Source organism: Triticum urartu, chromosome 4A (genome assembly GCF_056163025.1).
Source record: "Triticum urartu cultivar PI428250 chromosome 4A, HENAU_Tu73, whole genome shotgun sequence".
Classification (NCBI taxonomy): Eukaryota; Viridiplantae; Streptophyta; class Magnoliopsida; order Poales; family Poaceae; genus Triticum; species Triticum urartu.
Window position 1 is genome coordinate 280,848,831 of NC_141876.1, and position 16,917 is coordinate 280,865,747.

Here is a 16,917-nt window from a genome sequence, read left to right on the forward strand (position 1 = left end):
TTGAGAAAGTGTTGTCATCCGAGATTTATTATTATTGCTCGCTAGTTGATTATGACATTTATATGAGTAAACATGAGACCTAAGAGTTATTGTGAATATGGTTAGTCCATAATCTTTGCTGAAAACTTGAATGCTGGCTTTACATATTTACAACAAAAAGAGCAAACCGAGTTTGTAAAAGTTTTTCTTTATCACTTTTAGTTTGTCAACTGAATTGCTTGAGGACAAGCAAAGGTTTAAGCTTGCGGGAGTTGATACGTCTCCATGGTATCTACTTTTCCAAACACTTTTGCCCTTGTTTTGGACTCTAACTTGCATGATTTGAATGGAACCAACCCGGACTGACGCTGTTTTCAGCAGAATTGCCATGGTGTTATTTATGTGCAGAAACAAAGGTTCTCGGAATGACCTGAAACTCCACGGAGATTATTTATGGAAATAATAAAAAATACTGGCAAAGAATCAAGGCCAGGGAGCCCACACCCTAGCCACGAGGGTGGGGGGCGCGCCTGCCCCCCTGGGCATGCCCCCTACCTCGTGGGTCCCCTGGAGCTCCACCGACCTCGACTCCAACTCCATATATTCGTGTTCGGAGAGAAAAAAATAAAGGAGAAGGATTCATCACATTTTATGATACGGAGCCCCCGCCAAGCCCTAAACTCTCTCGGGAGGGCTAATCTGGGTCCGTTCGGGGCTCCGGAGAGGGGAATCCGTCGCCATCGTCATCATCAACCTTCCTCCATCACCAATTTCATGATGCTCACCGCCGTGCGTGAGTAATTCCATCGTAGGCTTGCTGGACGGTGATGGGTTGGATGAGATTTATCATGTAATCGAGTTAGTTTTGCTAGGGTTTGATCCCTAGTATCCACTATGTTCTGAGATTGATGTTGCTATGACTTTGCTATGCATAATGCTTGTCACTAGGGCCCGAGTGCCATGATTTCAGATCTTGCAAGTCTATAGTCACCTACTATGTGTGATGATCCGGCAACCCCGAAGTGACAATAATCGGGACCACTCCCGGTGATGACCATAGTTTGAGGAGTTCATGTATTCACTATGTGTTAATGCTTTGGTCCGGGACTCTATTAAAAGGAGGCCTTAATATCCCTTAGTTTCCACTAGGACCCCGCTGCCACGAGAGGGTAGGGCAAAAGATGTCATGCAATTTCTTTTCCATAAGCATGTATGACTATATTTGGAATACATGCCTACATTGCATTGATGAATTGGAGCTAGTTCTGTGTCACCCTAGGTTATGACTGTTACGTGATGAACCGCATCCGGCATAATTCTCTATCACCGATCCATTGCCTACGAGCTTTCCATATATTGTTCTTCGCTTTTTTACTTTTCCATTGCTATTGTTATCATCACTACAAAACACCAACAATATTAGTTTTGCTATCGTTACCTTTTGCTACCGTTACCACTATTATCATATTACTTTGCTACTAAACACTTTGCTGTAGATACTAAGTTTCCAGGTGTGGTTGAATTGACAACTCAGCTGCCAATACTTGAGAATATTCTTTGGCTCCCCTTGTGTTGAATCAATAAATTTGTGTTGAATACTCTACCCTCGAAAACTGTTGCGATCCCTATACTTGTGGGTTACCACTGCCTTGGGCAAATTGCTTGGTGTGCTCCTGCTGCCTTCATCAGAAGTGCTAGAGGGACTAGTGCCCTCACTCAAATGAACCTGCTCCTTAGAATTGTTCTGGCTGTCACTTTGATCAGACATCTTGCAGGCAAACTGTCAGCAGAACCTGTGAATTAATTGTAGATGGGGTAGAGTAGATGAGCATCACAAAGTGCAGAATTTTTGCAAAACAGATGACTTAAAAACTTAGTTTTAGTTCTTCACAGAAGGCATTTCGGATCTACCGATTTGTATTCTTGGTGATACCGAAGCAGCTTTTGGAACCTAAACTTGTGAACTCGGTCAGACCGAGTCACAGTTCGGTGGCACTGAGATTGCTAGGGTTTCATAGAGAATCGAACTCGGTCACACCGATTTGCAATTTTTGGTCAGACCGAAAACGCATGTGCAATGGCCTAAGCCAAATCGGTGAGACCGATTTCTACAACTCGGTCGGTTCGAGATGAGCTCGGTGGAGACCTAACCCTAAATTTTCAAATCAAATCTAATCTATGGGATGCTTTCGCTGGACAGGCTGATTTCATACGTGGCAAGGATCATGGCAAAGCAATGTGCTATGAATCATAGTTAAGGAATAGCACAAAGATCACGTTCATACCCTACTTCGGCGGTGAACTAGCTACGGCGGCAACGGCGGGGCAGATTGCCGTTGACGGCGGAGGAGACCAGCGGCGGGAGGTCGCTGGCGGCGAGAGGACGATCCGGAGACCCGAGGAGGCAGAGCAGGTCACGCGCGGGTGAAAGGTTTTGGAAATTTTTCCAAAATTTGACCCGTCAGTATAAATAACCTGACCCTGTCGGTGTGACCAAGTGGAACAATTCGGTGGCACCGAGATGCAAAACTGTGAGCAGTTACTGCAACTCGGTGTGGCCGAAAAGTTCGAATCGGTTGCACCGAGATTGAAAACCTAGATCAACTTAGTGATCTCGGTGTGACCGAAATGGATGACTCGGTCATACCGAAATGCACAAAGAGGTTTTGGAAGTGTAAGTCTATGACGAATCGGGGACTCTGAGTGCTCCTCACACAGAGTGGTTCGAATCTGACTTGATCAAACTTTGCGATGTAGCATGAATATTGTTTGAGACGAGGAAAGCATAGATAGCTAGAGGGAATTCTTACGCATTCTTGTCCATCCATTTGGCAAAAGTGAAAAAGCCAAACAATCAAAGCAACAAATGGATGTCCTTGAATGAGTAAAATATGCAACCAGCATGCTCACACAATAAGATGACAAATGAAATATGTGACAAAGCATGTAGAAACACTCTAGCATCTATCAAGCAATTTGGCGATGACTAGGTCATCTATATATGAGTATATTGACTTAGGAGTCAAATGCGAACATTTGATCGTAGGTCATACTCATCGTTTAAGCACAAGTGGGGTTGCCACTTTTACATAAAGCATTGTTGTGTTCACACCATTAGAGTTGCTTTAGCTCAATTGATTAGAGTAAAGCTCCTCCTAGATGTGATATTCCCCCAAGAGGGATGAACTAACCTTGGGTTTTGTCGATGATGACTTCATGTAGGTGTTGAAGATGTAGATGCTCAATGTTGATGTAGATCCTTTGGAGCAATCCTTTGGAGTGAGTTGCACTTTCAATACCTACACGGGTTAGTCCCACAAGGAACAAACAAGGATATCCATAGACATAGAGTGATATTCACATGAGATGATGTCCATGAATGCATTAGGTTACCTTGTCCCTTGTCTTACCAACAAGAGGGTTTGTCACTCCTTGAACTACTGCAAGATATGGAAGTTCTTTGCACTTGTCCTCGCCAAAATGATATGAGTGAAGTGTGTTGGCACAGTCACCCTCAAGAACTCTCTAGTTCTTCTTCTTCGGGATCCACACCATCTTGACGAGAATCCTTGGAGTTGTAGTCGTACATGATGAAGTAGAACTTGATGTAGTCTTGGGAACCCACTTGACCAAGGCTTTGGGAGCTTCTTCTAATGCATCAATCTCCTCTTGAAGCCTGTCCTTGACTTTTAGCTTGTGGTCTTGTGGTGGAAGGTCATCTTGAGCTTGTGTTCCTTAGAAAGAAGTAGGATCATACTTCTCTTGTTGAGGAACAAACTTCGTCTTGGGGTATTGATCTTCTTCCCACTCAACTCCATTGGCATTGAACTTTCGTTCAAAACCAACACCTTGATTCTTTTGGTGTCTTCCTTGCTTGCGTACAATTTCCTCAAATTGCTTACTTCCCTCAGGGCTCTTGTAAACACCTTTCTCTATAATTCCCTTCAATAAGCTATTTTATTGCTCAAGTGTAACTTGGCTAATAGAATCATTAGTGGAATCAAGAGAACTACTAGAAGCAACATCACTGAGTTTACCATGATTATTGTTACTACTAGAAGAAGAATCTTTCGTACTCTTGTTGCTAGATTTAACTTGTGGCATGTAAGTAGACAAAAGTAAACGCTTGGCAATGTAAGAAGAACTTTTCTTGCGAAGATCATCATTTATCGCCTTTAATAACTCATGGTGTTGCTCAAGGTTGAGCTTTTCAAAGCGTAGCTTCTCATGAGTCTTTAAAAGCTCTCGATGATTTTCCAAGGTAGTTTCATGAGCTAACTTAAGAGTGTTTAGCTCTTTAGCTAGACGCTCAATCTCCTTCTTATCATCGGCATTCTTTTTGTCTTGATTAGCATGATTAATAGGAAGTTCATAGTAGTTTTCATCACTAGAATTGTCAACAAGTAAATCATCATCACCTAGCAAGTCATCTTCACCACTATTGAAACCAACATACTCGGGGTGTGATACATTTGGGCCTTTAGCCATGAAGCATCTTCCACTTCCTTCATTTGGTGACTCAAATATGTCGTAGGAGTTGGTTGACACAAGTGCTAGACCGGCAACATCTTCATCTTGAGTATATTTGGAGTCGGAGTGATAACTTCTCTCGGAGTGATCGTCGGAGTCAGAGCCGGTGTAACGCCCTCGATGCGGCTATATCTCCCACGTGTCGAAGCACGACTTAGAGGCATAACCGCATTGAAAGCAATGTCGCAAGTGAGGTAATCTTCGCAAACAACCCATGTAATACAATAGGGGAAAAGGTACATAGTTGGCTTATAATCGCCACTTCACACAATTACATGAATAAAGCATTACATCAACTAGATACACTCAAGGTCCGACTATGGAACCAAAATAAAAGAAGAACCCCAAATGCGACAAGGTCCCCGATCGACCCCAACTGGGCTCCACTACTGATCAGCTAGAACGAAACAACACAAAGGACAAGATCTTCATCGAGCTCCTCCTGAGCTTGGTTGCGTCACCTGGAATGGCATCATCGGCACCTGCAAGCTGGTTTTGGAAGTATCTGTGAGCCACGGGGACTCAACAATCTCACACCCTCGTGATCAAGACTATTTAAGCTTATGGGTAAGGTAAAGGTATGAGGTGGAGCTGCAGCAAGCGACTAGCATATATGGTGGCTAACATATTCGCAAAAGAGAGTGAGAAGAGAAGGCAAAAGCACGGTCGAACAACTATGATCAAGAAGTGATCGTAGAACAACCTACGTCAAGCATAACTCCAACACCGTGTTCACTTCCCGGACTCCGCCGGAAAGAGACCATCACGGTTACACACGCGGTTGATGTATTTTAATTAAGGTCAACTTTAGGTTTTCTACAACCGGACGTTAACAAATTCCCATCTGCCCATAACCGCGGGCACGGCTTTCGAAAGTTCAAATCCCTACAGGGGAGTCCCAACTTAGCCCATGACAAGCTCTCACGGTCAACAAAGGATATACCTTCTCCCGAGACATTCCGATCAGACTTGGCATCCCGGTTCTACAAGACAACTTCGACAAGTTAAAACAAATCCAGCAACACCGCCCGGATGTGACGACAAATCCCGATAGGAGCTGCACAAATCTCATTCTCAGGGCACACTCAGATTGTCCAAACTTCCGGTAGGCCAGCCCATAGTTGTGCCTGGTGGCCACCGGCGGCTGACAGGTTGGACCAACACTCAGAGGAGCACTGGCCCGGGGGTTTAAATAAAGATGACCCTTGAGTCCGCGGAACCCAAGGGAAGAAGAGGCTAGGTGGCAAATGGTAAAACCAATGTTGGGCATTGCTGGAAGAGTTTTATTCAAGGCGAACTGTCAAGGGGTTCCCATTATAGCCCAACCGCGTAAGGAACGAAAAATCCAGGAACATAACACAGATATGACGGAAACTAGGGCGGCAAGAGTGGAATAAAACACCAGGCATAAGGCCGAGCCTTCCACCCTTTACCAAGTAGATAGATGCATTAATTAAATAAGATAAATTGTGATATCCCAACAAGTAAACATGTTCCAACAAGGAACAACATCTCCATGTTCCAACAAGGAACAAACTTCAATCTTCACCTGCAACTAGCAACGCTATAAGAGGGGCTGAGCAAAGCGGTAACATAGCCAAACAACGGTTTGCTAGGACAAGGTGGGTTAGAGGCTTGGCTTAACAATGTGGGAGGCATGATAAGCAAGTGGTAGGTATCGCAGCATAGGCATAGCAAAAGAGCGAGCAACTAAGCAAGCAAAGATAGAAGTGATTTCGAGGGTATGGTCATCTTGCCTGAGATCCCGCAAGGAAGAAGAACGAGTCCATGAAGAAGACAAACGGACATAGACGAACGGGTCCTCACAATCACGGCGTTATTGGAACCAACCCAAAGAAGCAACACCGGAAAGAAGCAAACAACATAGTAAACAACCAACACATACACATGGCATGATGCACAAACAATTATGATGCATGCCCGGTTTAATGAAGCATGGCATGGTAAAGTGCACAAACAACACTGCAAATTAAGTGGAGCTCAATATGCAACGGAGTGGCATATTGAATAAAACACCACATGACTTATTTAGTTCTCTCTCGTTATGTACGCAACAATATTAAATGTTGTTAAATATGGCAAGAGGGTGAAGCAAAGAAAACTACCTATCTAGGCAAGTTTAAACGAGGCCGGAAACAACGAACAACAATTCCGGTAAATCCCCATAGGCATATATTAGGTTTGGTCCTGTTCTGCCCTAAACCATATTTTAGAGTTGTTAAACATGCAAGATGATGCCACCATGTTAAACTAGGCAAAATTCTACCCCATTTACATATAAAGTTTATTAGAAACTGAGCTACGGTTAATTAATTATGAATTAAATCATTTTAGCAAGTTATTTACGCAAATTTAAACAAACAACATCTTAAGAATTTTAAACATAGATGAAAATTGGATATTATTAAACTAGATGAAAAACTAAGCAAGTTTCATATTTAAAGTTTTTACATATGATGCACCGTTTGTGAGTAATGAAATGCATGAAGCTTAGGGGGTTATCTGCAAAACTGCCAAACTACTAGATAATTGCTAAAATCGCAGGGTAGAGAAAAAAAAGGCAATGGGCTGTAACAAGGGGCGGCTGGCTGCTCACCAAGGGCCAAGGCCTAGCTGAAGAGGGGGAGGCTAGGCGGGCCGGATCTGGCGCACTGGGCCTCGCTTGGCGCTGGATGGGTGGCCCAGGCGAGACCGAGTGCGGTCAGCGAAGGAGCGGGACGAGGCGCTGCTGCCCTCTTCTCTGAAGAAAGAAACTGCAGCACGGGTTTCTGGCGATGGAGAAAAACGATGGCAGGGGTCCTGGCGACGGGGTCGGCGGGAACTGGCCGGAGCGGGGCGGATCTAGTCAGTGGGCGGCGGAGCAGAGGGGATCCGGTCCAGATCGGGGCCGAGGCACGATCCTGATGGGCGGCTTGACGAACTGAGGGAGGCGGCGACCCTGGCTCCTGCAGAAGACAGACGCGGCGGGCGCGAGCTTGGGGAGCGGCTGTGGCCTGGTTTGGCGAGGTCGCCGGCAGCGGCGCTAGGAGGAGGAGCACCACGGTCTACTGCTGCTCTTGCTGGCGAGGCAGCGATGCCGGACGGAACCAGAGACGGAGGAGTCGGCGGTGGAGACGCCCCAGGCGGCGGCGTTGTCTCCTGTGAGAGAAACGGGACGAGGGAGGTGGTCAGGGAGAGCTTCAGCGAAAAAAGAATAAAGGAAGGGAGCAGGGGCGACGCTCATCTGTTCTTGGACCAGGTCACCGGCAGCACTGCAGCAGGTCTGACGCGAGACGAGGCCGCGAAGGCCTGGACGAGGAGGCCGCGGATGAAGGACGACGACGGTTTGAAGTGCGTGGGGCGCCCGGGCAGAAGAGCTTGAGCATCGGGCGCGCGAGAGGACCGGCGATGTGGCGCCTCGAGCAGAGGAGGCTGCGGGTGCGTGGAGGTCGAGCAGAGGAGCCCGACGGGGCTGGATCGATGGGTGGATGGGACAGAGAGGATCGGGAGAAGCTTTGGTTGGTGGGTGCACTGCGGAATCAAAGGAGGAGCACTGGTTGGTTGGAACGGGCAGGGGGGTTTCGAGGGGGATTTGGAAAGTGGCGGCAGGCGACGGGGCACATCTCCTAGATTTTAGGGTTTGGACTCATATATACATCGCGTGGATTAGATTAGGGGCTACCTCGTCCCTCCGATCGTCATCGGGTGGGCGAGAATAAATAGCTTAGGGGAACCCAACAAAGAATTGGAGATATTTTGTAGATGTTTGGGGATGATCCGAATCCAACGGTGACGACTGCCTGGTTCGGGTCCGGGACAGCTTTCGGACGCGCGTGCGAGGAGGTCCACGGGCTGACGAGAGAGCTTAGGTTAGGCCTGGCGGTAGGTAGTGGACTATGTAGACGTGTTAGGGAGGAAAGAGAGGGAAAGCTCGGCAAAAGTTTTCGGAGACCGAAAACGTCCGACGATTTGACCGACTATATTGTCGCTATAGTAATCCGTTGGGGCGATCAAATGAACTCCGAATGCGATGAAACTTGGCAGGCGACCTACTAACAACATAAAAACACCGCATGCGAACTTTCAACCCATTCCGAGAACATTTTCCGGCCATTTATAAAATAATATTTTAGATGTGCCTTGGGCACGTGCAAGTGTGTCTGGGCTCAGAACGGACAACGGACGAAACTTGGGAAACCCAGACAAATGCAAGTTTTGGAAACATGATGATGCAATGCATATGATGACAAGACAAGATGCAACATGCAAGCAAAAGACAAGGCAACAATAGCGAATAACTGGACGACACCTGGCGCAACGGTCTCGGGGCGTTACTACACTCCACCGCTACGAGAGGATCTCGTCCCGAGATCTAGAATGGCACCGGAGGGAAAAGGAAGAGGAAGAGAAGAGGTAAAACTAAGTTGCTTCTTTGACAAACGAGTGAGACCAAAGAACCTTGAAAAGGTTAAGCCATTTTGAGAAAAGAATACAACGGAGATGACGAAGCTGAAAACACTCCGTTAGAAAAGAGGAACAAGGGAGAACAACTTCGGGCAGCACTCCGATTGAAAAGAAAAGGAATTGAATAAGAACTTGGAAAGAGGGCACGACACTCCGGTTAAATGGATAAGCACGAAAGAACACGATCCTGATAAAACAAGAAGATGGGTTGAAGAGAGCAACATTACAATGCCTCCGGAACAAAAGTAATAATGGAATGAACGAAGGGAATAAAAAGCCGAGAGCATGCTTACAACAAATGCTAGAACGGAGTTGTTGGAAAACCAACAACGAAAAGAATAAGATTGATATGGTCTTATGGGATACCTCTCAAATTATGAGGTGATAACCTGGCACTCACGGAAAAAAAGAATTGGATTGATAAGAACAAGGGGACGAGAAACTATTTCACCGTGAGGATAAAAGAACTTGGGTTAATTATAAACACCATAATAGCAACAATCCTTAGGGGAAGCTTTAGGTGAAATATAACCCAAGATAACTCCAACGAAGAGGTTGATGGATTTAACATATCTCACTCTTAACAACATGTGAATCATGAAGCATGAACTCAAATTATCAAGAATGACATAATACCACCTCCAATGATATGGAAGAAAGAATTGCACTCCGGAGTGCAAGATGAAGAAACTTAAGCTCCTTAGAAAAGAATCTCGATGAAAAACTTGGAGAAGGAATTAAATCCTTGATGAACCATCATGTAGAGCCTCCATGAAGAACTTCGGTAACAAAAGGATGATCAAACGAAAAGAAAGGGTAGTTGAAAACACAAGGTGGAACCTTGTAAAGATTTAGATAAATCTCCATGATAACATAATTGCGAGAGCTTGGAAATCCGGGAAAAGAAAGATGAGCACTTGAAACCAAGAATATGTGTGATGAACCACTCCGGAATAAGGAATTGAATCAACTCGATGAAACAAGAATAAGAATTACATTATGCTTATCCTTCACCAATTAAATTGATGACAATCAATGGCTTTGGCATACTACTTATTCTTGTAGAAAAAATTAAGATAGATATAGAGTCGACTTCGGAAAAAAAGGTCTTCAACGAACCACCGGTACGATTGAAAACAACGAATAAATTGATATGATAAACGAAGGAAGAGGAACTCTTGAATGAACCACTGTAAGAATTGGAAATGAACGATGTAAAGGGATGAATCACCGGGAAGAATTATAAAAAACACAAAGATACTTGAGAGGATTTAGACCCATGAGAACGAAGAGATTACGAGCTGATTAGAGGGTCCTTGATTTAAACACCGATATGATTTAGAGTATGAGAACTGAAAGCTGGAATGAATAAATCTGAATTTATGGACTCCGGATAATCCAACTGAGAAGGTTCTTGAATTGCTCCGGATAGGTGAAAAGAATTTTGACAATCGAAAACAAATATAAGAGGATAGCTTGACTGGAATCACGAATCTCTGAGAGAATGGATAAGATATGGAGGTAAACCCTTCTTCGGTCTTCAAAATCCGAGAATGACGACGAGAAACACCACCATGAATTGTTGAGGCACTCCGGAATGAAAGAATGGAAATGTTGAGCCAACGATGAAAAGAATTTGGAAAATCTTGGAGAAAGACATCTGACTGATGTCAATTCATTCTTACGTCAAACTTTGAAATGAATTTGAGACTAACTCCGGGAGAATAAGAAGAGTCAGGTAAGATCCTGGAAAAAAGACCTGTGGGTTAGGGCCCACTCAAAAGAAACACCGTTAAATGATTTAAAAGATAGATTGCGTCGGTTGAATTAAATGGCTTGAATAAGATAACAACCTCGAAATAACTTGAATGGATTGAGAATGGAAAATCGAATCTTCTGAGATATCTTTGGCATTCCGAAACAAATGAATAGCGAAGAGTGGATGATTATGAGGTGCACCGGTATGGTAAAACTTCTGAAACGAGGAAAAGGATATGATCAAAACCAAAAGCTTGAATTGAATCCACCGGAGAAGAAAACGAGTGAAGAGTGACGAACTTGAAGCTCTGTTAGAATCTTCATGAGAATAGCCGGATAAGAACATTGACGGAAAAAGAATGGAGAGGCTTCTCATCAATAAGATGATACTGGATTACAAAATCTTAGTCCTTGAGGAAAAAAGGGTGGGTGGGCGGGAAAAAAAACAAAGGCAACTTGGAGACGGATGAAACAAACAACATTGATGAAAAACTAATAATTGACCTTGCGGATGTTTCAATGATCGGATCCACTTGAAGAGACTTAAAAAGGATTGACATGGAAATCTCGATGATCATGAAGGATTAGTATCCACATACAAATATGAGAACACCGCTTAGAAAAGGGATGGAATCCACATTTGACTTCGAAGCAACTCGAATACCACAACTCAAAAAAAGTCAAAGGATTGACTTGCAAAATAAGCCGGAACAAACATATGATAGAGATTTCGTCCGAAGTTTTCGTGGTGGGGCCTACACGGGCTCGATCGTACCCAATCCCATATCCTGTATTTGTCGGAAAGATATTCTAGGAGCTACTTGAATTCCCACCAATAAACTCCCGAAACATTCTAGTTATGCAATCTGGTGTTGGGGATACAGGGGAAGCATAATATCTCACCCAAACTAGCAAATCCTACATCCAGCTGTATCCATCCTTCAACACATAACCAAGAAAACTTCGAAAATCGTCTACCTCAACCTTCGAAAAGCATCCATTATACGAGTTATTGCAATACTCCCGAACTCCCGCCCAGTACTGGGTGGCATCGAGGTTATCTCACCAACAACTGCATAAAAGAGGTTTTCGATGTCGGCGAAACTAAACTCAGGTATTCCAGAACTGCAACGATAAAATTGTGACGACAACACCTCGGAGCTCAACTCCCCGGGACACTGCCACAACCCCTAAATGACAGGAGGCACCAAGAACAATGTTCTCGTCACAAAACCATCGGAACGATTCCAAGATACCCGCGTGATCCTAAAAAAAATTTAGAGAAAATTTGAGAAGATAAGAGTCAAAACTCTACGTCAGGATGCCTTACCAGAGCGATGAGAGGACTGGGGAGTAAAAAGAATTCCTAAACTCTCCGATATATAATTCCTAAACGACTCAAAACATTTTTCTAGACTCAACAACAACCGCTAATTCGATCAAGCAGTGGGGGCTCCTAAGGTCGGGTTAGGCTCTGATACCAACTTGTAACGCCCTCGATGCGGCTATATCTCCCACGTGTCGAAGCACGACTTAGAGGCATAACCGCATTGAAAGCAATGTCGCAAGTGAGGTAATCTTCGCAAACAACCCATGTAATACAATAGGGGAAAAGATACATAGTTGGCTTACAATCGCCACTTCACACAATTACATGAATAAAGCATTACATCAACCAGATACAATCAAGGTCCGACTACGGAACCAAAATAAAAGAAGAACCCCAAATGCGACAAGGTCCCGGATCGACCCAAACTGGGCTCCACTACTGATCAGCTAGAACGAAACAACACAAAGGACAACATCTTCATCGAGCTCCTCCTGAGCTTGGTTGCGTCACCTGGAATGTCATCATCGGCACCTGCAAGCTAGTTTTGGAAGTATCTATGAGCCACGGGGACTCAACAATCTCGCACCCTCGTGATCAAGACTATTTAAGCTTATGGGTAAGGTAAAGGTATGAGGTGGAGCTGCAGCAAGCGACTAGCATATATGGTGGCTAACATATTCGCAAAAGAGAGCGAGAAGAGAAGGCAAAAGCACGGTCGAACAACTATGATCAAGAAGTGATCCTAGAACAACCTACGTCAAGCATAACTCCAACACCGTGTTCACTTCCCGGACTTCGCCGGAAAGAGACCATCACGGTTACACACGCGGTTGATGTATTTTAATTAAGGTCAACTTTAGGTTTTCTATAATCGGACGTTAACAGCCGGATACCCATTCACCTACTTGAGCTTGATGTCTTTGTTTTGAGTAGCCCCTTGATGATATGTCCTTCCTTTCTGAATCCTTGCTTCTCCGTGATGTTCTTCGTTCATAACAGTCATCTCTACTCCTTCTCTCCCTTGGTGGTGATTCGTCTCTCCTACTCCTTCTTTTGGGAGTACCTTTTCTTCTTTTGTAGGGAGCCATACACTCATTGGAGTAGTGTTCAGGTCTTCCACAATTGTAGCAATTACGTTCACGACTGGAAGATCTTTTTTCATTGTAGGACCTTGCCTTGGAACTTCTCTCCTTGATTCTACACTTGTAGAACTTGTTGAAGTTCTTCACCATTAGGCTCAATTCTTCATTGAAGTTCTGTTTCTCACTTGATGATGTGGGAGCATCACATGAGGCTTTGTAAGCACCACTTGACTTGTTGTGAAGCTCTTCCTTATCCTTGAGTGACATCTCATGAGAAACAATCCTTCCAATGACTTTGTTGGCTTGAGATCTTTGTAATTGGGCATCATTTGGATGAATGTGCACACGGTATCATATTTTCCATCCAAGGCTCTTAGGATCTTCTTGATGATAAATCTATCGGTCATCTCTTCACTTCGTAAGCCGGCAATCTCATTTGTGATGAGAGCAAGCCTAGGGTACATTTCAGCGACACCTTCACCATCCTTCATTTTGAACTTGTCAAGTTGACTTTGAAGCACATCCAATTTGTATTCCTTGATGGAGTCGGTACCTTCGTGCATATCAATCAAAGTATCCCAAATTTCCTTTGCATTCTCAAGACGGCTGATTTTGTTGAATTCTTCGGGGCACTATCCGTTGAAGAGAATATCACTAGCATGAGCATTGTATTGCAACATCTTCAACTCTTTCGCGCTAGCCTCACTGTTCGGTTCCCTCCCATCAAAGAATTCACCTTGCAAGCCAATACACACAATAGCCCAAACGGCGGGGTTATGTCCAAGAATATGCATTTTCATCTTATGCTTCCAACTAGCAAAATTAGTACCATCAAAATAAGGACCTCTACGGTGGTAATTTCCCTCACTAGACGCCATACTCTCCTAGGTTGTGAAACCAAGGCTTTGATCACCAAAGCTATGGAAATCAAGGCAAATGGAGACTAAAACTCTGATACCACTTGTAGGATCGAAAGTATGTCTAGAGGGGGGTGATTAGACTACTTGACCAACTAAAAATCTAGCCTTTTCCCAATTTTAATTCTTGGCAGATTTTAGCAACTTAGCACAAGTCAAGCAAACAACCTACACATGCAATTCTAAGAGTATAGAAGCGGAATGTAAAACAATTGCACATGGAGGTAAAGGGAGGAGTTTGGAGGGAGCAAACGCAATGTAGACACGGAGATTTTTGGTGTGGTTCCAATAGGTGGTGCTATCGTACATCCATGTTGATGGACACTTCAACCCATGAAGGGTAATGGTTACGTGAGTCCACGGAGGGCTCCACCCACGAAGTGTCGATGAAGAAGCAACCTTGTCTATCCCACCATGGCCATCGCCCACAAAGGACTTGCCTCACTAGGGTAGATCTTCACGAAGTAGGCGATCTCCTTGCCCGTACAAACTCCTTGGTTCAACTCCACAATCTTGATGGAGGCTCCCAAGTGACACCTAACCAATGTAGCAGACACCACTCTCCAAGAGGTAACAAATGGTGTGTTGATGATGAACTCCTTGCTCTTGTGCTTCATGTGATACTCTCCCCAACACTCAACTCTCTCTCATAGGACTGGATTTGGTGGAAAGATGATTTGAGTGGAAAGAAACTTGGGGAAGGCTAGAGATCAAGATTTATGTGGTTGGAATAAAGTATCTTGACCTCAACACAAGTGTAGGTGGTTCTCTCTCAGAAATTGTATGTTGGAAGTGTAGGCATGTTCTGATCGCTCTCTTTACGAATGAAGAGTGGGTGGAGGGGTATATATAGCCTCCACACAAAATCTAACTGTTACACACAAATCACCAAACTCGGTGGGACCGAATCATATAACTCGGTCAGACCGATTTAGTTCATAATGTGACCGTTAGGGTTTTCGGTGGGACTGACATATCAACTCGGTGGGACCGATAACATTAGGGTTAGGGAATAACGTAATCTTGGTGACACTGATTACACAAACTCGGTGAGATCAATTTTGCTAATAGACTAACCAGAGAGTTGGTCATGCAATCTTGGTGGGACCGATTCGCTCTCTCGGTAGAACCGAAACATTACGAAAGGGAAGCATAGAGTTTGCATTGCAATCTTGGTGGGACCGATCGCTCATCTCGGTTGGACCGAAACATGACGAAGGAAAACAGAGAGATTACAATCCCATCTCGGTGAGAGCGAGATCCCTATCGGTGGGACTGAAAAGACTAGGGTTTGTGGCACTGGCTATGTCAAGTGCACTCGGTGGCGCCGGATAGATCAAATCAGTGGGGCCGAGTTTGACTTTTGGTTTGGGATATATTTGGATATGAGAAAGTGGTTGATGGTTGTGGAGCATATCACTAAGCACTTTGAGCAAGAACCTCATTAAGCAACACCTCATCCCCTCTTAATAGTATTGGCTTTTCCTATGGACTCAATGTGATCTTGGATCACTAAAAATGAAATGTAGAGTCTTGTGCTTTGAGCTTGAGCCAATTCTTTTGTCCTTAGCATTTTGAGGGGTCCACTTTCTAATCCATGCCATGCCAATCATTGAGCTTTTCTTGAAATATTTATCCTCAAGTAGCATTAGCTCAATGATCTATATGTTGTTAGGAATTACCAAAACCACCCGTGGATAGTTGCACTTTTAGTCTGGGCATAAATTTCCTTTTTCATGAAAACATTTTACTTCTACCATGGTGTTTGCTCAAACCAATGCATGTCTTTCGGGTTCAATCAATGCGGAGAATCATGGCAATTCTCTGACGGAATTTGACTGCTCATAGGTGGTACTGATTTATCTTGATTTATTTCTTTGGCTCGAGCATGAGATATATACCAAAGATTCGACCGTCTTTTGTCGTGAGTAATATAATGGGGTATGGACTTATAGCACTATCATACCTCAAATATTAACATCTTGAGATTGGCATGACAGGGTGCGGACGGGAAGATACTTATCGTGACAGGCTGTCTGTGTACTTGGTTCCACCAATGAGTACACCTGTTCTGAACTGATTGCTCGATTTTTGATTTACCCATGTTGTCGGTATACACAGATGTGGTAATGGGCTGTGAGATGCTTTAACACTGCCATTGAAGTCAAACTGTGGAGTTTGCAAAGGAAATCTTGGATCTGACAGAATAGAATTGGATATTCCACAATAACCATTTTAAGCGGGTTAGCGGGATATGAAGTCCTTGCAGAACAAAGCAGGCCTCTGAGGGTATGCCTTTGTGGATTCATATGGAATTATGGCCTCCAATTGACTTGGGTATCCGGACCCTGATGGTCACACAAAAATCATGATATCTTTGCTGTCAGTCTCACCCTTTAACAGCCATGATTTTCTTTGTCAAGATACCTTATTAAAATAGCTTGGTCACACATGTCCTTGATTCTTCGTATGACCATGAATGTGGCTGGTGCAATATGTTGGCGCCATTCCTTGGCTTGCTTTCCAACCTGGGTTCGCACACATATGACACATACTCGGGACTCGTAGATGTACAAAGCTCATTGTGGAGGCCAATCATACAAGAGGGTGACAAGAGTTTCATGATATCACCTTGTATGGTGTGGGAATAATGCCCTTAATGGACATTGCCAAGACTGTTGATTCTGCGTTGTCATCTCCAAATATTGTTGATCCTTGTATTACATGAGATGTATCTCTGCTTATCTTCATTTGCATGACTCATGAGGTTGTTGAATCCTTACCTTCCTTACATATATTTGCTTGATCACGGTCGCATCTCGTATGGGGGACTGGTATGACTAGGGGTGCATGCCAC

General features: G+C 44.2%; 1 long non-coding RNA gene across 1 annotated transcript; it reads right to left on the reverse strand.

Moving 5' to 3' along the window:
* Positions 1–4,709: 4,709 nt before the first annotated feature.
* On the reverse strand, positions 4,710–8,124 carry LOC147975601 (uncharacterized). The gene is made up of 2 exons (XR_015600930.1): positions 6,267–8,124; positions 4,710–4,998 (listed from the first exon to the last, which is right to left on the reverse strand). It is a non-coding gene; the product is annotated as an uncharacterized LOC147975601 (long non-coding RNA).
* Between the last annotated feature and the right edge of the window lie 8,793 nt (positions 8,125–16,917).